Here is a 26,320-nt window from a genome sequence, read left to right on the forward strand (position 1 = left end):
CAACTCCCGCAATCATCTATGGGTCCCAGGACCATTACAGGTGGTTACAGACACCACCACAGTAATGTGGTACTTAAATGGGAGGGGGCAGAATCTTAACCTCTGTGAAGACTATCCGTGGCAGCCTGGAGTACAGATTTTCAGCACAGTCTCACTCTCCAGCATCTTGCATCCTGTCAGACCAAACTTTTGTGGCAGACAGGTTGAGCAGGACCAGGACAGACCATCACAAATGGAAACAATCAGTGGGTCTTCCATAAATTGATGCAACCATGGGGAACACCACAGATAGAGCTATTTGCCTCCACTCACAACAGTCAACTGGCAAATTTCTGCTCCAGAACTCTAGGCAAGAAAGCCTGGAAAACAGGTACATTCTGTTTCCTTGTATAGTAATGTCCATTTGCTATTCCCCCCTTTCCACTGATATCCAGGATCATTCTGAAGATTCTGAACGATTCTCCAAAAATCCTTTTGGGGACTTCCTTTGGCCACAGGCAAAAGTGATTTTCTCTCTCTCTCCACTTTTGGAAATAGCCATGGGCAGGTACCACAAGCTTCCTCACAGAGTGGACTTTTACTAAGAGCAACTCAATTAACTGCCTTGATGATAGTTGTAATACCTTTTAGGCATTGGTTTTCTGAGGATGTACAAAAGGTATTAAGGGAAGCAAACAAACTGCAAGTCATGTATTAGACAGCAGAAAATATGTTCTTGTTGGCACCAAGACAAGAACAGTGATCCTTTTAAGGCTAGTATTTCTCTGGGTATGCAATATTTGTGAGCCGTTATTCTCTTGCCTTTCCTACTCTGCTGTTGGATATTTCCAAATGTCTGACAATGGATTTTCCCCTTTCACTGCATTCCCGTGTTAAAATGTTTTTAAATGGGATGTTATATACAAAGCCTTCTAAAAAATCAGGTGGCTCCTGTTTAGGATCTTAACTTCACTTTAAAAAAGAAATAACTCTTGCTCGATGTGAATCAGCTCATCAGGCTGTTTTCAAGTTCGTAACATGGAAAATAGTTTTGCTGATTGCTCTGACCTTCTCAAAAAGAGTATCAAAGTTGGAATCTCTTATGGTGGGTCAGTCTTATCTCATTTTCCACAAGGTTAGGGTTTCCTTAAGAACTATTCCTTCCTATGTGCCTAAAGTGGTATCTGAGTTTACTCTGAGGAAAACTATCCATCTCTCTGATTTCTTTTCTGAACCTAAAATGAAGAAAGGATTGTCCATACTCTGAATGTCTACAGACAACTCTACTATTATTTTGACAGAACTTAAAACTTTCAGAAGCAGTGGTCAAAGCAGACTATCTCCAAATGGCTGTCTCATGCTATTATTTTTTTTATGCCCATCGAAATAAGGCAATTTCAGGCAGGGTCAAGGCTCACTCTACCAGGGCCTTGGCATACTTTTATTTATTTATTTTACATTTGTTAACCGGGTTAGTCCAGCTGAGCATTAGCTCATTTTCAGTGGAGACCTGAGGAGAAAAGCTCCGCAATTAGTATTAACATTTTTACATAAAGTCAGCAAGAAAATTGCATTGGCAGCTAAAACAATTAGAGAAATAACATTTTACAATAAAATTTTACAGTAAACAGTTGGGTACTAATGTTAGACATCAAACTGCAAAAAGCACTTACAACAAATCATACAGAAAAGCAGTAGAGTACAATGTCAGAATTTTTACAACAGAAAATTAGTTACAATGTCAATGTAGGGAAAGCAGTGTTCATTATTTCTAAGTAGTTTTATACCGTATAGGTACAGATGGAGTAGTAAGGTAATGTAGAGGTTAAGCAACAAGACAGAGGTAGATGATATTAAGACAGACAGTGGAAGAGAAAGGAGGGATGAGAGACAAGCTAGTGGCTTTTTGGAAAAAGTGCTGCAAACTCGATTCCTTCTCTGTATCCAGAGCAGGCTTTGCTAGGACAATTTTCTTGGGGCTTCTGGACCATCATTCTTCCTCCTCCCAGTTAGTATAAACTGTGGTAGTCAACCCATGTGGCGAAGGTCACTGTGGCAGTGATTAAGTGATGAATGTAGTACAGTTGTGGAAGTAAATATACCATAACAGTAGATGTTTCAATGTTCAGCTGTCCTTCCTTAGTCATTATCGCAGCATTCCTTACTATGGGGATATCCTGCTGAGGGTAGCAGTATGTCCAGTCAGCATACCAAAGCCTGGGCTCTTCCATGCGCTGTATGTCGGACATATATCATGATCCTGAAGAATAAGGTATACAAGTGATGTATGAGTACAAAACTATCAGAACTACTTTGCTGCCAGTAAAAAACTGTCAGTTTGAAGGTCATATGTGTAATATAGCTCAAGTCTAGGGCAGATAAAACCACTGGGAAATCTTCCTTTTTCTCGTAGCTTGTTTTATTGTACGTACATCACCCAGAAAGGGGAAATATGAATGTGGGAAGCAGCTTCCCCATAAATATAGGCACAGTAAATGCCTTTTCTCTTTGTGTGGAGCATGTACATAAGCAGTGTTCTATTTGGCAGGCCTTTGTTCCTAAGACCCTGTGCATCCATTTTTCAAGGAACCATGGCTTCAGAATCTTCCTGCCTGGATGTCCAGCTGCCTTTAAAAAAAGTCAACAAAGAAAATAAGAGAAGAGGTTCCTCTGCTGGATGTTTCTGTCATGTTGGATTAATAGACTGTGGAACGTCCAGTTGAGACATCTGCCCCCTCAGTCATAACACTGTTGCACTTTTTGTCTACTATAGCACAGACTAGATTTAGACCTGCTTAATCTGGCTCTGTTTGTTAAATTGAGCACTAAACCAGGATATCTTTTGTTGGCGAGGGCCTCCCTGCACCTTGTGGCAGGAGAGTGCATTTAGGAATCATCTGATTGATGATAACTGGCACAAGGCTCAGTTTTGAGCTTTTTTATTGGTTAAATTGTTTAATTCAGTTTGCTCACTGTTTTAAAGCAGCTCTACAGAGTCAGCCGACCAGCCAATGCTCTGCTATAATCATCTGTGCAATCCAAGGAATCTGTTGCATTCTGCTAACCATAAGTACAATTTTATATACTGTATTTTGCAGTTTAAACTGTATTTTTGCTGTATTGCTGATTTCTGTTTTCTTGCTGATTTGTTGCACATTTTGTCTGCTGAATCTGGTTCTGTTTGTTAAATTTAGCACTAAACCAGGCTATTGTTTGTTGGAGAGACCCCCCTGCACCTTTGTGGCAGGAGAGTGCAGTTAGAACTCATCTGTTTAAATGTTGTTGGCACAGGGCTCAGTTTTAAGCTTTTTTATTGGTTAAATTGTTTAATTCAGTCTGCTCACTGTTGCTGCATAAGCCATGCATTTGTGCTTGCTTTAACACAGTGGCACACAGGTGACAAGCCATTGCCCTGCTGTATTCATCTGTTTATGCGAAGCACACCACTGTGCACCATTGCGCACTACCACACATTGGGATAACTATTGGTGGTTATAGATATAAAAACTTCAGTAGATAAATTCTGCCATAGTAGATGCCTGTGATCTGACTGAGAAGTCCTTAAATTGCACTTAGCCACTCAGTGAGCACCTTAGCTGCATTTGTGCCCCTTATGCAGTTTCTAAATCACCAAATCTGCAATAGTCTCATACCATTTAGAGAACCCTGCCAGTATAGAGCCTTTATTGAGCACCCCATTAGTATAGACACCACTTAGAACACCCAGTTATGCCATACCCATCCATTTTCTCACACTACTGTGAAAACAGGATTTAACCTAGCATTATGGATGGTCAGTTTCCCTCCAGTTCTGCTATCAGCCTGACTGACATGGGTATCCTGCGGCAGTGTAACAACTGCCTCATGTACACTGACAACCCACTACTCCTAAATCACCCAAGTACAATTTGTGAGAGATGCATTTACACTAAGAATCTCGAATCCTTGCTCTCTCACGCACTGAACAGGTTGTCTGCTCACATACTACACCTCCTCCACAAACCATGCACTCAACACATAAACCAACACACGCAGAGGTACTCACTAGAAACCTTCCTAAACACCAGAGACCTTCTAAACACAACCATGCTATACTTAATACAGCAATCAATACACACAAAAAAGCAAGCATTAGTGTCTCACCAAATAAGCACCTAAGGCAAAGCACATCGAAACAAAACTTTTTTAGTCATAAGTGACTCCATTGTGAGAGACACAGATGTCTCTCTTTCCAGGCTGGACAAGAAGGTTATGGTCAGCTATCTATCAGGTGCCAGGATTCATCAGATCACATGCACTCATGTCTCTTAATAGCAAGTACTGTTATGACTCTGTCATATTTCATGTTGGTGTGGATGACTTGAGACGTACCTCACTGGACTGTATGAAGAGAGACATGATTGGGCTCTCTGAATGTGTCCCAGGCAGGTATGTCCCTAGCCTTAAGCCGCATTCTACCTTCACTTATGTTGATACTGCAATATAAACAAAAAATGATTAACTTTAACAATTGGCTTAATTTCTGGTGTCATTCTAAGTGGATCCAGTTCCTGTCAGTCTGGGATGACATGGTTGATAGACCACACTGGTTTGCCAGAGATTGTCTTCACCTGTCACTTCTAAGCTTTTGGTTACTGGCTAAGGCACTTGCCTCCCTCATAGCACCTTTTTTAAGCAAAGTCTCAAGAAAAATTTCTGATGTGAAAATATCACTCACAAATAAGGTTATGCTGCTAAATGCTAGGAGTTTAAATCAGAAACTGCACTTTCTGAAAGCTCTCATCTCCTTGGAGGATGTTGATGTCTGTGCAGTCACAGAAACTTGGTTCATGGCCACAGACAGTACCTCGGCCTTGCAAGGATATGATGCCTTCCACATTTTCAGACTTCAGAATGAAAGTGTAACAACCAAAGGAGGTGGAGTGTCTATCTTCTTCTAAGATAAATATACCTCTAGACTGGTTAAACAGGAGAACTCAATGGAGTTACTCCAAGTTCAACTAACTGTGGGTAAGACCCCCCTTCAAGTCATTGTTAGCTATATATCCCTTCAGTGAACCATGATACCCACTCTGCTTTTTTGACCTACTTGAGTCGCTCAAATTACAACAAAACATTCTAGTCATAGCTGATTTTAACTATCCCTCCATTGACTGGGAAACTTATATGAGTACTAACATGCCCGCACAAAGGTTCCTGGACTTTAACACTAATGCCCTGGAACAAATGGTATGCCACCCCACAAGAGGCTCAGATATTCTCAACTTTCCGCCACAAGTATAGGACCCACACTGGTTAAATCTGATAACAAATCAGTCCTTTGAAGTAACTATAACACCTGAACCCCTCTTAGGTGAAATCAGGCTAAAAAATTCACCAAAGCTAATTATGCCATCCTAAGGGATGACATAAATAATTTCCAAGCTCCTGTTCCCCCAGATGACATTGACAATTATACTAGGGTATATACAAATGCCCTGTAACATCAGTTATACAAATGTATTGACACAGCTATACCTGATAGGATCAAAAGAAGATCCTCAAGAAAAAACGTGCCTCCCTGGTGGACATCTAGCATTAACAAGTTCTACAACAAGAGGAAGAAGTTGCTGCCTAAGAATAAAAAAGAGAGGCCCCAGCACTGGAAGAACACCTTCCTCTGCTTGAACAAACAAATAAGACAACTTGTAAAATCCTTTAAGGACAACTTCGAAAAAAGTTTAGCAAACATAGCTAAGGATAACAATAAGGCATTCTTCAGCCATATCCGTAACCTAAAAGATAGGACCCAGATGTGTGCTAAACTAGCTGTGGATGGCATTACTCACACTGATCCTGTTAAAATAGCTAATCTATTAGCTGACAGTTTTGGCGAAAATTTCACCTCTCATCCCCTCTTAACATTACACAAAGCATTCCGTTTACATCTTCCCCACCTTGCCTCTCCAAAGAACAAGTCATTAATGCTCTCTCCAAGGCCTAAAACACAGCCTCTATGGGACCTGATGGCATCTCTGGTTGCATTTTAATGGCCTAAAACATGAGTTAACTCCATTAGGTACTCTCTTCAAGCACAGCCTGAGTATTGGTTTTGTCCTTGCTGAATGGAAAGCAGCAGCCATTATCCCCCTTCATAAAGGGGGTACAGCAGCAGACCCCAGAAACTACATACCCATAAACCTAACCAGCCTTATCTGTAAGACCATGGAATGAGTCATCATGGACTTTATAAATACGGATATAGGTGATCACCAAACCCTTGATCCGACACACGTTTCATTTTGTCAAAGGCAGGGTCATGTCTGTTAAACCTGGTGACTTCTTCGAAAATGTCACCAGAAACATAGACAAAGGTAAATCTGTGCATACAGCCTACCTTGACTTATCCAAGGCCTTCGACACAGTCCCACATTTGGGCATCATTGATAAACTGCCCCAGCTAAATATCAACCCTATGTCATTAGGTGGGTTGCAAACTGGCTCACAGATCACACATGGGGGTCAATGCTGGGCCCCCTATTGTTTGGAGTATACTTAGAGGTTCAGGCCAAAACAGAAGGGTTATGGCTGACTACGTTTGCTGACAACTACAAATTATCGTAGAAAAACAAATCCAAATGGCCACCACAGCTACTGGCATAATGTTTTTATTGAATAAAAATAGGATAAGCGCTTTCACACAAAGCGTGCTTCTTCAGATCCATATACAATTTAGAACATTGCAATCAAATATATACTAAATGGTAATACACAGTAAAACTCAGAACAGCCAATAAAATCAGACCAGTTAACTCATTGATGCAGCCTCCTTGTCTTTAAAGCTGGTTTTAAAGGCATATGTAATATGACTTTAAAACCAGTCTTAAAGAGAGACCGCAGAGATTTCTAATCAAGAAAATTCAGTGTCTTCAGCATGTCGTACACTGACTGAAGTCACTGTCACTGTACATAGTAGCATATAGACTGCTTAGAGGTGACTTGTGCCTGGCCTACAGAGCAATCTTGGATCCAAACCTAATGGAAATGCTGAACATCCACAAGTCAAATGAGACAAAGTTCACCTGCTCCTGGCCTGCAACGTAAATAGGACCAGCTGGGGTGACAGATATGTCTCTCAGAGGTTACCACTCCTCTGGAATAGGCTACCAGTTCACATCAAACAGAGCCCCTCTATAACCCTGCTTAAGCATAGCCTAGATGGGAAACAGTAAATTCCTGCCGGGGTTTCACCTATGATTTTCCTAGATATGGGCAGTCGTTGCTAAGATCTTGAGTTTTGGCATGATCCTTTTTATTGGGTTTCTATAGTATTATGTTGGGTAAAAATGGGTAGGCTTATAAAGACCTTCGTGTTTATAGCCTAGTAACCAACTATGAACCTATAACCCCATTGGAGGCAGACATGGGCATGCAACTTGTAAGTCCTCTGAGACTGAACTGATGTCCATTGAGGATGAGAAGGGGAAACCACAGCAGGTAATTTCAAAGACCAAGTGAGTATTACACAAATTCTGGTGAAAGAAGAAATACTGGGATGTCCATCATGTTTCACTGTTGCAGTCATTACACTCGAGTTATACTGCCGGCAGGCTATCCGCAGTCTGCCTGAATTCCAAAGTCCTGGTCCGGCGTCGGTTGCTGTCGCCTCTTCCCTGACGCCAGTGCCCCACGGGTATATAAGATGCAGCTGACACTATTTTCTTCAGTCTTTCTTGCCGCGTGGTGCCCGAAGCAAAAGCAGTTCGCAAGTGCCGGTCGCACGACTCCTGAGATTTTCTAAATTGAATTTCAGATCCAAAGTCTTCAATAAAGCTAAGTACCCCATTGGGGAAACTTTTTTCTTGCTCCAGACCGATGTCAGAAAAAGTTAACAATTGTATTTCTTGTGGGAAGCAAATACCTCATAAGGATTTTCATTCTTACTCCATTCCTTGCCTAGGCCCTGACCATGACGTTGCTAGTTGTCAGTTTTGTGCTAGATTTAACCAACGCACTGTTAAGCGTCGGTACGATTTTGCATTTCATTACTTTGGCCGAAGGTTTAACTATATAATACCGTCAGAACAGCCAATGACCGGAGTTCATAAAAGGCACAAGGAAAAAGAAAAAGACAGGCATCCGAGGTCCAAAACCGACAAAACCTTTTCTAGGCCAGTCGCCGGTTCTCGGTGAGGCGCTTTCGCAGCCCCTGACACCCGCTACCTCAGAGCCACAGGCCGCCTCTGACTCCCACGTGGAGACACTTAGGCCTCTGGATACACAAGGTATTGGGCCTTTGGAAACGAATCCCTCAGATGGGTCCGGAGCCACTGAGCAGGCATCAGCTTCTGAGGGTGTTTTCAGACCTACACAGCTTTATATCAAGCCAACTTCAGCATCCAAGACAAAGTCTAAAACAGCTTTAAAGACAAGGAAACAAGTACAGCATTCTCCAGGACAGACCTCCATGCTTAAGAAACAGATGCTCAAAATGGCCGAAGACCTAATTACTTTGATCAGGGGTTCCCCTCCCCCTCTTGATAAGAGGCCAAGGCAAGACACTGAATATGATTCCTCTGATCAGGTTTCCATTTCCTCTGACTCCTCTTCAGAACAGGGATACTCTATTCCTCCTTATGAGGATTCTGATGCTGAAGAATCTATTCCTTCAGCTTCTCCTCCTGAGGAGTATTCCTTTGGGGAAACCCTGCATACCATGAGGGAGCATTTCCACTGGGAGAGCCAAGATTACTCAGAATCTAAGAAAAGGCTCAGAGACTTTCTTCTACTACCTCAGCACAGACCTCTTGCTATTCCGCCTGTTCTAGACATTGTAGATGAAGTATTTTCAGAGTCCGGACTGTCTCCCGACTCTTTACCTCCTGCACCTGTTAAGCCAGACAGATACTACAGGGTTCCAGATTCTCATAAATCTATATATAAAAACCCTGCTGTTGACCCAGAAACTATATCTCAGGGTCCCAAAGGGGTCAAGGCCTCTACTGCAAAAAACCCTGTCCCCTCAGATAGGAATTCAAGGGCACTGGACAGATGGGGGAAAAAAGTTTACACTTCTGCTACCTTGGCTGTAAGGGCTTTAAATTGTCAGTTTCATATGCTTAAATATCAGCAATACTTAATGTCATTACCAAAACAGAAAATGTTGACAAATTCTGAATGTTCTGAGAACAAGGAAATGCAGGATTTATTGCATGCAGCTGAACAAGTGGGAAAGCGTACTTTGCAATGTGGTTTTGATTCACTGGAGGCCTCGTGCAGGGCCGCTGTTACGGGTTCTGTCATTAGAAGGCATGCTTGGTTAAAGGAAAAGAATCTGCCTGATCATGTTAAAGCAAAATTATTGGATGCTCCATTACAGCATGATACTTTGGTGTTAAAGCAGAAGAGGTATTGAAGAAAATGGAGGATAAAGCTAAATCTATGCAGACAGTAAAGGATTTCTTACAGGTACAGCCACCCAGATTTAGCAGGAACTGGCCTGCTAAGAATTGGTCCTTTCCAGTATCAGACAGGCCACAAAGAGGCAGATACAGTCGCCCTAGAGGCAGACAACAGCCCCAGGACTCATACAGGCCCAAACAATGGGGTGCTTCTACCTCCAAAAGCAGAGAAGACAAATCACAGCCATATAGGAAACAGTCCCAGTGACTTCCCTCTGCCAATGCCAAGCACTTATCTTTTGACAGCACCCTTAGGGGGAAAGCTAGCACTTTTTTCAGAAAATTGGCACATGATCACCCAGGACAAATGGGTCTTAAATATAGTCTCTCAGGGCTACAGGTTCCACTTTCACACCCTTCCAAAGGCAAAAGGTATGCCAGACCTGCCACACAATCAATGGGCAGAGGCACAAAAACAAGTTTAATCTCTCATGAACATGAGGGCTATTCAGCCAGTGCCACAACAAGAGCAGAGACAAGGATTTTACTCAAGACTTTTCTTAGTACCAAGAAAGGACAAAGCCTGGAGACCAATTCTGGACCTGTTTTATCTAAATACTTTTCTGGACATTCCAAAATTCAAAATGTTGACTCTGCAGCAGCTTCTGCCCATGCTGGGCAAGAAGGCTTGGCTTGTAACTTTGGACCTCAAAGAGGCATAGCTGCATGTCCCATTCAGACAATCATGCAGAAGATACCTCAGATTCATAGCTGGCTCAATGCACTACCAATTCTCTGCACTGCCCTTTGGCTTATCTACTGCGCCCAGGGTCTTCACAAAATGCCTGGCACCAGTAATTGCATTTTGCAGACAAAGAGGAATTCAAATATATCCCTAATTGGACGACTACCTTATTCAAGCAGACACCAAAGACATTCTACTAAAGCATCTGGTGTTTGTAAAAAGATTACTAATTTGCCTAGGGTACACAGTAAACAAAAAGAAATCAAAACTAGTACCCTCTCAAGAGATAATATTCCTGGGTGCAAGCTTAAATACAACTGCCCAGATGGCTTATCTCACGCCAGACAAAGGCAACTGACTTCTTACTTCGAAAGCATGGCAACAAAGACCCAGTTAACTGCAAGAAAAATTCTGCAGGCTCTGAGCTTCATGGCATCCTGCATTCTGCTAATTCCGTATGCAAGACTGCATATGAGGAAGCTACAATGGTATCTAAAAAGTGTTTGGACTCAACATTGCCACAGCCTAGAGTCATTAATTTTGCTCATTCCTTGGCTGCAACAGGAGTTTCGATGGTGAGCACAGGCCTGTCACCACAACAAGGGACAGCCATTCACTTTACCACAGCCAGGCAAACACTAACAACAGATGCATCAGATTACGCCTGGGGGGCCCACATGGCAGGGAAATGTATTCAGGGCACATGGCCCACAAGCCAAAGGCATCTCCACATTAATCAAAAAGAGATGCTAGCTGTACAAAATGCCCTGACAGCCTTCAAGGACCTACTTCATCCAGGACAGCTGCTGATAAGGACGGACAATACTACAGTCATGTGGTACATAAGCAGGGAGGTGCACATTCTTACCCCCTCTGCAGACAAGCCATGATTTTGTGGAACACAGCATTGACTTACCAAGTACATCTGCAAGCACAATTCCTGCCTGGAAAAACAAATGCTCTGGCAGACGATCTAAGCAGAAACCTCATGGATCCTCACGAGTGGAAACTAGATCTGCAAATATTCAACATGATAACAAGGAAATGGGCATGCCCAGACATAGATCTATTTGCCTCACCTCACAACTGCCAACTACAGAGATTCTGCACAAGGATTTATCACAAACAAGCATGGAAAGTGGATGCTTTCTCATTCAGCTGGAACAACCTTGCAGTATATACCTTTCCTCCTCTGCCTCTCCTCCCCAAGGTACTCCTCAAGGCCAGACAAGAGAAGCCACACATGATACTGATTGCCCCAGATTGGCCACGCCAGCACTGGTACCCAATCCTAAGGAGCTTGTCTCAAGGCCCAGCCTGGGCATTGCATCAAATTCCTCATTTATTGACCCAGCAAAACAATCAGATCCTGCACAGCCAGCTCAGAACCCTAAATCAAGCTGCATGGCGGATAGTGTAACCGTTCCAAATACTCCTTTCTCTAAAGCGGTTATGGATGTTATTTTGGAGGCCAGGAGGCCCAGCACCAGAAAATGTTATGCAGAAAAATGGAAGAGATTCTGTGCTTGGAACCAGGCACAAGGAATTGACACGCTTGTACCAAATATCCCTCAGATTTTACAATACCTAACTGAGATGCTGGACAAAGGCCTATCCTTCTCATCAATTAAGATCCATGCATCTGCCATTTCAGCTCATTACAATACTGACCCACCTATTTTTTTCACATCCATTGCTTAGGCAGTACCTCAGAGGGGCCAAAAACATATAACCTCCAAGGAGAGCACCAATACCTGCATGAGACCTCAATTTTGTCTTGGAAAAACTCACACTGCCTCCTTTTGAGCCAGCCAATACAGCTGAGATAAAATTCTTATCATGGAAAACAGCTCTGCTCCTAGCAATAACTTCAGCAAAAGAGTCTCAGAGTTACAGGCATTAATGGCTGTGGAACCTTTTATTATCTTCCATCTGGACAGGGTTTCTCTAAGGACAAACCCAACATTTATGCCTAAGGTAGTATCCAGTGTGGCTCTTAACCAAACCATTCATTTGCCTACTTTTTACCCAAACCCACAGAATATGGAGAGGAGGGGAGAGACTTCTGCATTCTTTGGACATACACAGACAGCTATGCTTCTACTTGGACAAAACTAAAGCTTTCAGAAAGACTGAGCAACTTTTAGTGGCATATGCTGCAGGATCTTCTATAGGAAAAGTGACATGTATCCTCTAACAATGTACTAAGCTTGGTGTCAGCCAATAGAATGTTCCAATGTCTGCGGACACTGTTAATGAGGACATCCGTGTTTCTCCCATAGGTGGTCACCAATCTGATTTGGGAATTATTGCTTTGTTTTTTGTTCCTATATTAGAGTAGGGTATCCCTATCTTGATTTGCAGCACAACGTCTGCCTTGAGCGAGGTCTCCTTTCTTGTACCCTCGGTCACTGAACCTATAAATCAAATCAGACTCGTATGTATGGGAGGTCTCAGCATCAGAACAAATCCTCTTCAGACGTAAGAATTGTGACTTTGGGATGTTTCTGCATATATGGGGGGATGAAAGCTGGAGGCATGGAGCAAGGAGTTGTACTCTGGGTATTTACAATAGACCTCAGTTGTCAGTGTATGGTCTGCATTCCTAGTTACTAATACATCCAAAAAAGTGATTTTATCAATGTCAAATGTAATCGTAAACTGAATGCACCATTTGTTCTCATTCAAATATGTGACAAACTCTTTGAGGTATATAATGTCAGACCTCCATACCAACCAGCAATCATCCAGATATCTCCTCCATATGTCGATCTCATCCATGTAAATATTATGGTCTCTCTCATAAATGATCTGTTCCTCGATGTAAGCCATGAAGAGATCGGCATAGATCAGAGCAAACGAGGCCCCCATTGCAGTGCCTTTGGTCTCTAAATAACAATTGTTCCCGTAATATATAACATTTTTGGTTAATACATGCTCAGCCAAACAGAGCAATAGTGTATTGAAACCTGGTGGATATAATTCGGACTTGATTAACCAATATTCTAAGGCATCTAAACCTGCCCAATGGGGGATGTTGGTATATAATGCAGAAACATCCAAAGTACACAAATACCACCCAGTTTCTAACTGCATGTGTGATGTAATCCGAAGAAACTCCGTAGTGTCCTGTATTCTAGCTCTAACACATTTAAGCAAAGGTTTAAGATGTAATGTTAGGGACTGGGATAGTGGTTCTGTGATTGAGCCTCTGCCTGAGACAATGGGTCGGCCAGGTGGGTTTTGTAGATTTTTGTGGATTTTAGGTAAAAATATATATATTGACTACAAGGGTCATATACTGTAAGATGATACAGAATATCATCTGTTATGATTCCCTCCTCCCTGACTGATTGCAAAAACTCATCTATTTGCCTCTTAAAACTGGGTGTAGGGTCTATTACCATATGTGTATAATACCTATTGTCAGGCAATTGTCTCATAGCTTCAGAGTTGTATAGAGACCAATCTTGAACCACAATGGCTCCACCTTTATCTGCTGACAATATTACCAATTCCTTGTTATCTGCCAATTCTTGGATCATGTCCATCTCCTTATTGGACACATTATTGTGTTTAGCCCAAATATCCCTAAAGTTAAAATGTAGATCTTTGAGAATGGAGTTGTAAAACATAGACACATTGGGATGCATGGGTGGGATGAAGTTTGATTTGTGATACCTGAAACTGGAGTTAGGTTCTAAGTCAGCGGTTGTCTGAAAAAATAATTTCAAGTTTAGTAATCTACAAAAATCAGAGACATCTTTAGCAAATGTGTCTTCAGGAACAAAGAAACCAGGTATGAAGTTGAGACCTTTATTCAGTATTTTTATATGTGTAGGGGACAATTCAGTCGATATATTCAACACATTATTTATTTCTGTACAGTCCGCCTCAACAGATCTACCATGCTGTCCACCCATGTGTCCCCCCCCTCGTTTACACTTAACCCTAAAGGGGTGAAGAATTCCTCCTTTTGGATACTGGTGAGTTGGAGGTGTTTTGTGTATTGGACTCCAAAGTCGTAGAGGATTCTTCCCCTGATTCATCACAACTGGATGTATTGGATTTTTTGAGGATGGACCGGGGTCTTTTCCTTTTTACTACCTTCCTGTTAAAAGAATTAAATTTGACATGTTTATTGGTTGAGAACAGATGCCCACCCTCATAGTCAGTGAGATCTCAGTGGAACTTATTCATCTTCTTATCTTTCAATGTTTGTTCTAGGGTTAGGAGATCCTGCCCTAGTTTCTTTAGGTTGTTTTGGTAACCATCCTGCCCTTCAAATTTGACAATATCGTTACACATATCAGTGATCTCTAAAATGTTCTTGTCAATGATCCTATCGAGATATGAGGCCAAAATCTTAAATTCCATTGATGTCTTGTGCTGTGCCCATTGTTGTAGTAAGATGGGGTCAGCCTCAAAAACTAGAGGTTGTGTGCAGACTATAAGCCCTCTAGGTGATATATCCTTTGCTATATAAGCCTTAAAAAGTTTGGTATGCCACACATTGGCCCTTAGAGTCCTCATACTTTTGTTCAATTTGTGAAAAGCGACCTCACATCTATTTGTTGTCAGTGGGGCTTCATTGCTGTTATGTTCACCCAGGTTGATAAGGCCAAAAGCCGCTAGGTCATCTCTATCAGATGAGAGGCCTTTCAATATATCTGTAATTTCCATATTGGATTGAATCAATACCAAAACCATATTCATCAAAAACTGTGTAAAAGTTAATTGACTCATGTATGATAAAGAATGGCAAACATTATCAAAGTATATATGGTGTTCAATTAAATTATGAACAGACAGTGCCAAGTCCTCAGTCAAATTATTCAGATATTCAATACCGCTTTGCTGCATAAATCATGAGGACAAAAAGGCCCTTGCTGTCATTTATGATCGAAAAGATACTGAAAAACGTGAACAATAATAGCTACTGTGCCTGGTTGTTACCCCTTATAAGTACTTGCAGTGCTACGTCCACACTGTATAATAGAACAATATCAGCCCCTGTATTAATAAATATGCAGTGCTGAGTTCCATAAATATTGTCCAATTGGAATCCAAAGCTGCCAATCAATAACATACATTATAATAAAAAATACTATCCAATCTGTTATGGAGATATTGAAAGGGCCCCATATAATATCTTTTATTTTGAAAAGGTCCCCATGTCACAAGTGAAATAGTGCTTTAATGCTTAAACCATATATCTTAGTTATGTGATGTATGAGGGTTACCAAAACAATAACTAAGTAATATAGAAAACAAGATAAAATGACAGGACAGGAATCACAGTCCCCCAATAATAATTATTTCATACTACTATATCCAATTATCCTAAGAAAATGAGAAGGTAGTCAACATATAATAAAAATTTGAGGAAAATCACTGACAATGGTAAACTAGCATCTCCAGCTGGACCCTACAGTAATCTCCTAAATCAAAGATATGAATAAGACAAGTAGAACATCTTCTCAAGCCTGTGCTTGATTGTAATCAAGCTTGTCTCATAAATTATAAAGCCTTCCTTAAGAAATAAAGTGACAACACTTATCTTTAAGGCACCACGAGACCCTTAAGTATTTGCATAGGTCTGTAACTAAAACGCATATTATTCTAGGATCTAGGTTGTCCCTACCATCTATAGTTTGATTGCTGAGGAATTTCCAAATTGTGTCTCTTCTCTACACTAAATACAACATACAGCTGTCCCTTATCCACACGTCATAAATGACTAAGGGAATCGAAGGAACACCCCCCCCACCGTAACCCTGTATATATTGGTTACCAAGTTCCAATGGTTCAAAAACAATGTAACATGCCCAAAACGACCTTTCAGTATATCACGGGCCCACTGTACATAGAAATAGCATGGAACCTGTAAACAAATAGTATTTAGCTTCACACATTCGTTTAAACAAAATGGCGCCTGTAATAACCAGGATGATGTTTACTATGAAGCACAATGAATATTTCAACACAATATACTATCAAGTATTCCCCGTTTGAACCATTCCAAGGCCATAAAATGGTCTATAATATTTTCCGTGCTTCACAAATGTGCCCCGCATACATAGATTGGTCCTGCTCACAAAGGAAGGACGTACGTATTACAAAACCCTAAAAATATAATAAATGTTGTTAATGGTAATTAACTGTCTCACAGTATGCAGAGAGTCCTATAGACAAATAGTCCATTGCACCAATGTAAATAATATCCAGGTGGTCCAGTGCGATAAAAATATCAAAAGTGCATAAGCATGTCCAAAAAATAATATTAATCTGATAATGTTCAGTTAACAACACTCAGCCTCCGTGCGTCTGGTTTCTGCTATCTATCACAATCCAGTTTCCAACGACACCGATAGGGTAAGCCCCCAGTTGCAAAAAATGTCCCAAAATCCCAAACAAAAAATAATATTAATCAGATGATGTTCAGTTGACAACACTCAACCTCTGTGCAGCTGATTTCCGCTATCTATCACAATCCAGTTTCTAACACCACCGATAGGGTAAACCCCCAGTTACAAAAATGTCCCAAAGTCACAAAACAAAAAAATCCTTATACATCCAGAGGTAGCCCAATGTATATTCACAGTACCTGATAGAGTCCAAAAGTGTGGGGATGGGCTGATAAGCTTGAAATAAGTAAACGTATGGTGAAAACAATGCTTCTTCACCTCATTTCCTGTTTAGGGTGACAAACAATGTCCCAGTTATTCTCCTCTGTAGAAAAAGTATAAGTATGTTGAAAGAAGCAATAAAGATGTTCTCCAGTTGGTGTAACCAACTAAGCTAAGTCTTCCACCGACATGAGAGTCTCAATTCACAACATGCCACCGACCAACAGAAAGGGAAAAATGCAATGTCAAGGAGAGCAGGCCCCTGCATGGCTCCAAACTACAATCGCAATCCAAAAAACTTGTAGAGCCAGCAGGCAGTGACAAGCATAAAGTAACTTATTTGTTAGGAAGACATAAAGCTAAGAATAAAGGGTTCAAACTCATACCGTGTTGTCTTTTCCTCCTCCCAAGGTTCTGTCTTTGACAATTTTCTTTCTGTCCCTTCTTCCTTTGCAAGAGACCTCAGCAAGAGAGTTTCTAAGAACACTGGAGTTCATGGCATCCACTATCCCCATGGTTCCCTTTGCCAGACTCCATATAGGGAAGTACCAGTGGTATCTGAAGGTAATTTTGCTTCAGCAATTTCACCCCCTGCAATTCTACATTTTTGTCTTCCCTTGACTATGGAAGGAATTTCTTTTGTGGGATCAACCATATATTTCTAAATCTAAGAATTCCTTTTCTGGTGTGTCTCCCCACCACCACCTCCACCACTCCGAAGCTGTTTACAGATGCTTCACACCTAGCCTAGGGTGCCTGTTCCAAAAACATCAGGTATCAGGGTGTCTGGTCTCAGGAGGTTCATAGGTTGGTACTAGGCTATCGGCCCTAGGGCCTATACAAGCCTAGCCATAACAATTCCCTGGTTATTTCTTCCCACACTATTTACTTCACTGGACCCCTGTCTAGCAGGGTGACTGACGTGATCCCCGGGATAAATTTCCTTTCTCCCATCCAATCATCAAGGTTCCTTTTGAAGAGGACCAAAGAGGTGCTCTGCTTGACATGTATGGACAGTCTATTCCAGAGTCTGGGGAGTCTCTGGGTCAGGAACCTATCCCTCCAGCATATTTTGTTTATTGTGATGACAAGGGTTATATCCCTGGAGCATGTGGCTCTGAGGGATTGGGATTTCTTTAAGTGTAGCATGTCCAACAGCTCTGGGTTTGACATGGCCTTGTATGTTAAGCAGAGATCACCTTGGAGTAGATGATATGCGACAGAATATAGCTGGAGTTTTTTAAGACGGTCAGCATAGGGCATCTGCTTTAGACCTGTGATTCTTTTAGTAAGGTATTTCTGCAGCCTTTCCAGTTGTCGCAGATGTCTTGAGAGGTACATACCAAATGGGGTGTTGTATTCTATAATGGGTCTAATGAGGGATGAGTACAGTGGGACAATGACCTCCTTTTTTCTTGATGAAAAGCCCTTAGTGATGAGGTTTGCCACATAGAAGAACTTTCCTGACTGTTTTGGTGATGTGGTTATTGAAGGTGAGACCACTGGCCACCTGTGTCCCTAAGTCTCTTATCACACTTTCGGTGTTTATTGTACTACCACCTATGTGGTAATTCACGGGTACATGTTTTTTCCCCAAAGGGGATAACTGTACATTTCTTGGCATTGAGCTTGAGCCCATGGCTCTGGCACCAACCATCTGTTTCTGTAAGACCCTTTTGTAGAGTATCCACATCATTTGGGGATTCAATAATGGCTGCCAGTCTGTAGTCATCATCAGTACCTTAGTGTTGGCCTGTACTTCAGAGAAGTAGATACCAAACAAGAGCAGACCCAGGACTGAACCCTGAGGTACTCCACTTGTCACTTGTCTGGAGCTGGATTTGGAATCAGCTACTTTTACAGTGTGGGTTCTGACAGTAAGCCAGTTGGCAACCCATTGAGTGACGTATGGATTAATGCCCAGCTTAGTAAGTTTATCTATGATTCCAGAGTGGGGGATGGTGTCAAAGGCCTTGGCGAGGTCCAGATAGGCTGTGTGGACTGCCTTACCCTCGTCCACAGCTCTGGAGACTGATTCGAAGAAGTCAATCAGGTTCAGGAGACAAGATCAGCCCTTCATGAACCCATACTGGGTGGGGTCCAGTGTTTTAAGGTTGCCAATGTCTTTGTTTATAAGTGCCATGATAATACATTACATGGCCTTGCAGATCAGACAGACTGATGGAGCAGTAATTCCTGGGATCCAAGGTGGATCCCCCCTTGTGGAGTGGGATAACTGTAGCTGTGCGCCACTCAGTGGGCACGAAGCCTGAGGTGAGGGTATGATTAAACATGACACTTAGGTGAGGTGCCAGTTCATTTTGTAGTTCATGTAGTACACAGCTGTCATCTGGTCCCATGGATGCTGTATTCTTAGCTTTGGAGAGTGTGTTTTTTACCTGTGTGGCCGTTATTACCGGAATTTGGCAATCATCCAGTACTGAGATGGGCCATTTAGGAGGTGAGAGGGGGGTGAAGTCGGTACTGAATTGATCTGCCAGGATATTGGCAATATCCTTGGGATCAGTATATTTAATGCCATTCTGTTGTAGCTCAGAGCAGCTCTGAGCATTGCCATTTGGATTCTTGACATAGTTATAGAATGCCTTGTGGTTGTCTTTGGAATCTTTGGCAATTTTATTTCGTAACTTGCTTTGGAGAATTTTATGAGGGATCTCAGCTTCTTACTGAGGCTGGTAAGGGAGTTTTTTGCATCCTGAGATTTTCCTCTTTTCTGCAACAGATGTTCTTCGTGTTTCACTGTTGCAGTCATTACATTTGGGTAATCCTGCTGGCAGGTTGCCCTCAGTCGGCCTGAATTCCAAAGTCTTAGGTCCTGCATCAGCTGTCGTCACCCCTTCCTTGAAGTCAGGTCATCAGGGGTATAAAAGAAGCAGCCGACGCCATTTTCTTTCGTCTTTCTTGCCGCACGGTGCCTGACGCAGAAGCAGTTCGCAAGTGCCGGTCAGCCGACTTCTGAGATTTTCAAGTTCAAATTTCAGATCCAAAGTCTTCTATAAAGCTAAGTACCCCGTTGGGGAAACTTTTTTTCTTGCTCCAGAACCGATGTCAGAAAAAGTTAATAATTGTATTTCTTGTGGGAAGCAAATACCTCATAAGGACTTTCATTCTTACTGTATTCCTTGCCTAGGGCCCTGATCATAACTTTCTGGGTTGTCGGTTTTGTGCTAGATTTAACCAACGCACTATTAAGCGTATGTATGATTTTGCTTTAAACTACTTTGGACGCAGGTTTAATTATCCAGAAATGTCCGACTAACGGAATTCACAAAAAACGCAAAGAAAAAGAAAGACAGCCGAGGCCCAAAACCAATGACGAAGCTTCTCCTAAGCCAGTCGCCAGTCTGCTGGTTCTCAGTGAGGCGCTGTCGCAGCCCCTGACAACCGCTACTTTAGAGTTGCAGGCCACTACCGACTCCCACGTGGAGTCGGCCATGCCACTGGAAACTCAAGGTATGGGAGCCTCGGATGCTAATCCCTCAGATGGATCCGGAGCCACTGAGCAGGCACCGGCTTCTGAGGGTGTATTCAGACCCAAACATCTATACATTAAACCAACTTCAAAGGCAATGACTAAAGCACCTTCAAAGGCAAAGAAGCAAACTCAAGAGCGACGTGGACAGGGCTCCATGCCCAAAAAACAGATGCTCAAAATGGCCGAAGACTTGATTACCTTGATCAGGGGTTCCCATCCCTCTCCTGATAAGAGGCCTAGGCAAGAGACCGACTATGAATCTTCAGATCAGGTTTCCATTTCTTCTGATTCCTCTTCTGATCAGGAATATTCTTTTTCCCCCTATGAGGATTCTGATGCTGAAGAATCCATACCTTCAGCTTCTCCTCCTGAGGACTGTTCTTTTGGGGAAACCTTACATACCATGAGGGAGCATTCCCACTGGGAGAGCCAAGATTTTTCAGAATCTAAAAAGAGGCTCAGGGATTTCCTGTTACTATCTCAGCACAAGCCACTAGCCATCCCTCCTGTGTTAGACATTGTAGATGATGTGTTTTCGGAGTCTAGCCTTATCCCTGACTCCTTACCTCCAGCTCCTGTTAAGCCTGACAGATATTACAGGGTTCCTGACTCACATAAATTCCTTTTTGAAAACCCTGCTGCAGACCCAGAAACTATTTCTCAGGGTCCCAAGAGAGTTAAGGCTTCTGCTGCAAAAAACCCTACCCCTTCTGACAGTGATTCTAGGGCACTGGATAGATGGGGAAAAATGTTTACACATCTGCTACCTTGGCTATAAGGGCCTTAAACTGTCAGTTTCATATGCTAAAATATCAGCAACAATGGCATTGCCTAAACAGAAAATGTTGTTAAACTCAATGTGCAGAAAACAAGGAAATGCAGGATATATTGCATGCAGCTGAACAAGTTGGAAAGCATACTTTGCAATGTGGTTCTGATTCTTTAGAGACCTCCTGCAGGGCCGCAGTTACAGGTTCTGTAATTAGAAGGCATGCTTGGTTAAAGGAACAAAATCTGCCTGATCATGTTAAAGTTAAATTATTAGATGCACCTTTATAGCATGATACTTTGTTTGGTGTTAAGGCAGAAGAGGTGTTAAAGAAAATGGAGGACAAGGCTAAATCTATGCAAATGGTCAAATATTTCTTCCAAGTACAGCCACCTAGGTTTAGTAGACATTGGCCAACAAAGAATTGGTCCCTTCCTGTGTCAGCCAGACCTCAAAGGGGCAGACCCAGACACCCTAGAGGCAGATCCCAGGCACAAGGTTCATACAGGTCAAAGCAATGGGGTGCTTCTACCTCCAAAAGTGGAGAAGACAAATCACAACCTTACAGGAAACAGTCCCAATGACTTCCCGCTGCCTGCATCAAACACTTATTTCCTGGCAGCACCCTTAGGGGGAAATTAGCACTTTTTTCTCAAAATTGGGACATTATTACCCAGGACAAGTGGGTTCTAAATATCATGTCACAAGGCTACAAGTTCCGTTTCCATACCCTGCCAAAGGCAAACGGCTGGCCAGATCTGCCAAAAAATCAATGGGCAGAGGCACAAAAACAAGTCTCATCCCTCATGGACATGAGGGCCATTCAACAAGTGCCAGACCAAGAGCAGCGGGGACAAGGATTTTACTCATCTGTTCTTGGTACCCAGAAAGGACAAGGCCTGGAGGCCAATACTAGACCTATCGATTCTGAACACATTCCTGGATATACCAAAATTCAAAATGTTGACTTTGCAGCAGCTTCTGCCCATGCTGGGCAAGAATGCTTGGCTTGTAACTTTAGACCTAAAAGAGGCATACCTGCATGTCCCAATCAGACAAATATGCAGAAGATACCTCAGATTCAAGGCTGGCTCAATGCATTGCCAATTCTCTGCATTGCCCTTTTGGCTTATCTACTGCGCCCAGGGTCTTTACAAAGTGCCTGGCACCAGTAATTGCATTCTGCAGACAAAGAGGAATACAAATATATCCTTACTTGGACGACTGTCTAATTCAAGCAGAGAACAAGGACATCCGTCTACAGCATCTGGCATTTGTGAAAATACTTCTAACATGCCTAGGGTACACAGTCAACGAAAATAAATCAAAACTAGTACCCTCTCAAGAGATAATATTCCTGGGTGCAAGCTTAAATAGAACTGTCCAGATGGCTTATCTCATGCCAGACAAACAAAGGCAACTGACTACCTATTTCAAAATATTAGCAACAAAGGCCCAGTTATCTGCAAGAAAAATTCTGCAGGCTTTGGGCTTCATGGCATCCTGCATCCTACTAATTCCATATGCAAGACTGCATATGAGGAAACTTCATTGGTACCTAAAAAGTGTTTGGACTCAACATTTCCACAGCCTGGAAACAATGATTACTCTACTTCCCTGCCTGCAACAGGAGTTTCGATGGTGGGCAAAGGCTTGTCACCAAAACAAGGGACAGCCATTCACATTACCCCCAGCCAGGCAGACACTAACAATGGATGCATCAGATCATGCCTGGGGGGCCCACATGGCAGGAAAATGCATTCAGGGAACATGGACCTCAAACCAAATACATCTACATATCAATCAAAAAGAGATGCTAGCTGTTCAAAATGCCCTGACAGCCTTCAAGGACCTACTTCATCCAGGACAACTACTGATAAAGACAGACAACTCCAAGGTCATGTGATATGTAAACAAACAGGGGGGCACACATTCTTACCCCCTTTGCAGACTAGCCATGACTTTGTGGGACACAGCATTGACTTACCAAGTACATCTGCAGGCACAATTCCTGCCAGGAAGGAAAAATACTCTGGCAGACGATCTAAGCAGAAACCTCATGGATCCCCATGAGTGGCAGCTGGATCCACAAGTCTTCAGCATGATAACAAGGAAATGGGGATGCCTGGACATAGATCTATTTGCCTCCCCTCACAACTACCAACTAAAGAGATTCTGCACAAGGATTTATTACAGGCAAGCATGGAAAGTGGACGCCCTATCCTTCAGCTGGAAAAACCTGTCAGTATATGCCTTTTCCCCTCTGCCTCTCCTCCCCAAGGTACTCCTAAAGGTCAGACAGGAGAAGCCAAAGATTATACTGATTGCACCAGACTGGCCCCGCCAGCACTTTTACCCAATATTAAGGAGCTTGTCTCAGTGGCCAGCTTGGATCTTACCGCAAGTACCGCATCTACTGTCCCAGCAAAACAACCAGATCCTGCACAGCCAGCTCAGGACTTTAAACCTGGCAGTATGGCAGATAATGTAGTCATACAAAACACACCTCTCAGCAAAGCTGTGATGGATGACATTTTGGAAGCCAGAAGGCCTAGTACTAGAAAATCTTATGCTGGAAAATGGAAGAGATTCTGTGCTTGGAACCAGGCACAAGGAACAGATACAGCTGTGCCAAATATTCCTCAGATTTTACAATACTTAACTGAGATGCTGGACAAAGGCCTATCTTTCTCATCTATTAAAATTCATGCCTCTGCCATTTCAGCTCATTACAATGCAGCGCCACCAATCTTTTCTCATCCCTTATTAAAACAGTACCTCAGAGGAGCCAAAAAGTTTAAGGCCTCCAAGGAGATCACTAATGCCTGCATGGGACCTCAACTATGTCTTGGAAAAACTCACCCTGCCTCCTTTTGAGCCAGCTGCTACTGCTGATATAAAGTTTTTATCTTGGAAAACAGCTCTGCTCCTAGCAATAACTTCTGCAAGACAAGTTTCAGAGCTACAGGCACTCATGGCTGTGGAACCATTTTATCATTTTTTATCCGGACAGGGTCTCCCTGAGAACAAACCCAACATTTATGCTTAAAGAGGTGCCCAGTGTGACTCTTAACCAAACCATTCATCTGCCAACTTGTTATCCAAATCCACAGAACAAGGGGGAAAGAATTCTGCATTCTTTGGATGTACACAGACAGCTTAGATTCTACTTGGACAGAACCAAAGTTTTCAGAAAGACAGAGCAATTACTAGTGGCATATGCTTCAGGATCACAAGGAAAGGCTATCTCAAAGCAGAATATTTCAAAGTGGATAGGCCACTGCATTCATTTCTGCTACTTATACCATGGCAAGCCAGTGTCTAAGGGCATTAGGCCACATTCCACCAGAACTGCAGCCACTTCAGCAGCCTTTCTCAGGGGAGTACCAACCAAGGACATTTTAGAGGCAGCTACTTGGAGTTTAGTGCACACCTTTACAAAGCACTATCATCTGCCACTCTACTCTAAATCCAGGGCAGGCTTTGCCACTGCAGTTCTGCAGGGTCTCATAGCCGCTCCTAATGCTGTTTAGCTTCAGCCTCCCAACCATAGCTTTGGGAATCTACCCAAATGTAATGACTGCAACAGTGAAACACGAAGAACATAGTACAGTTGTGTACACTTACAATAAATGTAGATGTTCGAGTGTATTCACTGTTGCAGTCCAGGTTACCCAGCCGCCATCCCCCCTTTTCTTCTGATGGAGCCTATCTTTCCTTCTCTGATTTATACAACCTATGTGGTGTATTTGCTTGTGGATGAAGGTAAAGCTTATATTGCTGAACGCAATTTTATATATAGATATAAATTTTGGCTACCCTTTTAGGGGGCACCTGACGTCTGGGGCAAGAAAAACTAAAGGAAATGGCGTCGGCTGCTTCTTTTATACCCCTGACGACCTGATGTCAGGGAAGGGGTGACGACAGCCGACGTAGGACCCAAGACTTTGGAATTCAGGCTGACTGAGGGCAACCTACCAGCAGAATTACCCAAATGTAATGACTGCAACAGTGAATACACTTGAACATCTACATTTATGGTAAGTGTACACAGCTGTACTTTTCTTCCTTTTGTTGTAAAGTTTGTTTATGGCAGGGGACCACCAGATTGGCTTCCTTTTTTTGGAGGAGAGCATCTTGGTTCTATTTGGGATGGCACGATGCATGCATGAGTGGATGTGCTCGTACAGTGCCTTAGTGTAGGACTCAGCAGTCGAACTTTCAGTTCCCGTCTACTTGGGTGTCATGAAGTTTGTAACTTCTGACTTGACTAGCATGAAGTTGGCTTTGGAGAAGTTTTTTATGGAGGTTTCCTTACTGGGCGGTGGGATGTGGATGTTAAGGGTGATTAGCTTATAGTCTGACCTGACTAGCGAGGGGGTGACCATAGGTGTAGTGCATCGATTTCCCATGTTGGTAATGATCAGGTCTAAGATATTGGAGCCCCTGGTGGGACTATGGATTAGTTGATCCAGGGCATTGGAATTTATGAATTCCAAGAACCGTTGGGCAAAGGTGTTGGTACATGAGTAGTTTTCCCAGTTAATGGCAGTGTAGTTGAAATCACCCAGTATTAGGGTGTTTGGTTGTATATTAATATTTTCCAGTATGTTTAGAAAGGTGTGGTGAGAATCTTGGGACATGGTGGGGGGATCTGTAGCAAGCTACAATTTGGATTGCAGTCTTACCTAGTGTTAGTTGCACTTGGAGAATTTCAGACGCATTGTGTTGGGCAACTAACCTGGTGGTGTGAATATCCGTGGTGAATATGGACACTCCTCCACCTTTAGTGTTTCGATCCTGGTTTGGTGGCCAAAAAGTGTGGTAAGAGTTGTAGCCTGGTGTTGCAGGGGTGCTGTCTGGAGCCTTCAACTAGGTCTTAGTTACTGCACATATATCGATGTTCTCCATTTTTAGGAGTGCCTCGAGAGAGTGCATTTTGAGGTTTAGACTTCTAGCATTGAGTAGCATTTTCTTCAGATTTTGCATGCTTGTACCTGTTAGGGGTGGCAAGAGCCTTAGCCAGTAACCTGAATCCCAGGGGCGACAGGTGCAGACCATCTCTGGCAAAGCATCGTGGTCTGTCGATCTTGTCGTCCCAGGCAGACAGATACTGGATCCCTTTGAATGACACCAGAAGCTTAGCCAATTGTTGAAGTCAATCATTTTGTCCTTATATTGTGGTATCATTCTGGGCAAAGGCAGGATGCTACACAGAGCTAGGGTCATACCTGCCTGAGCCACATGATCCGAGAGCTCTTCCATGTCTCTTTTCATGTAGTCCAGGGAGGTACATTTCAAGTCATTCACTCCAACATGGAC

This window comes from Protopterus annectens, chromosome 12.part0, assembly GCF_019279795.1.
Source record: "Protopterus annectens isolate FY-2018-M chromosome 12.part0, PAN1.0, whole genome shotgun sequence".
NCBI lineage: Eukaryota > Metazoa > Chordata > Ceratodontiformes > Protopteridae > Protopterus > Protopterus annectens.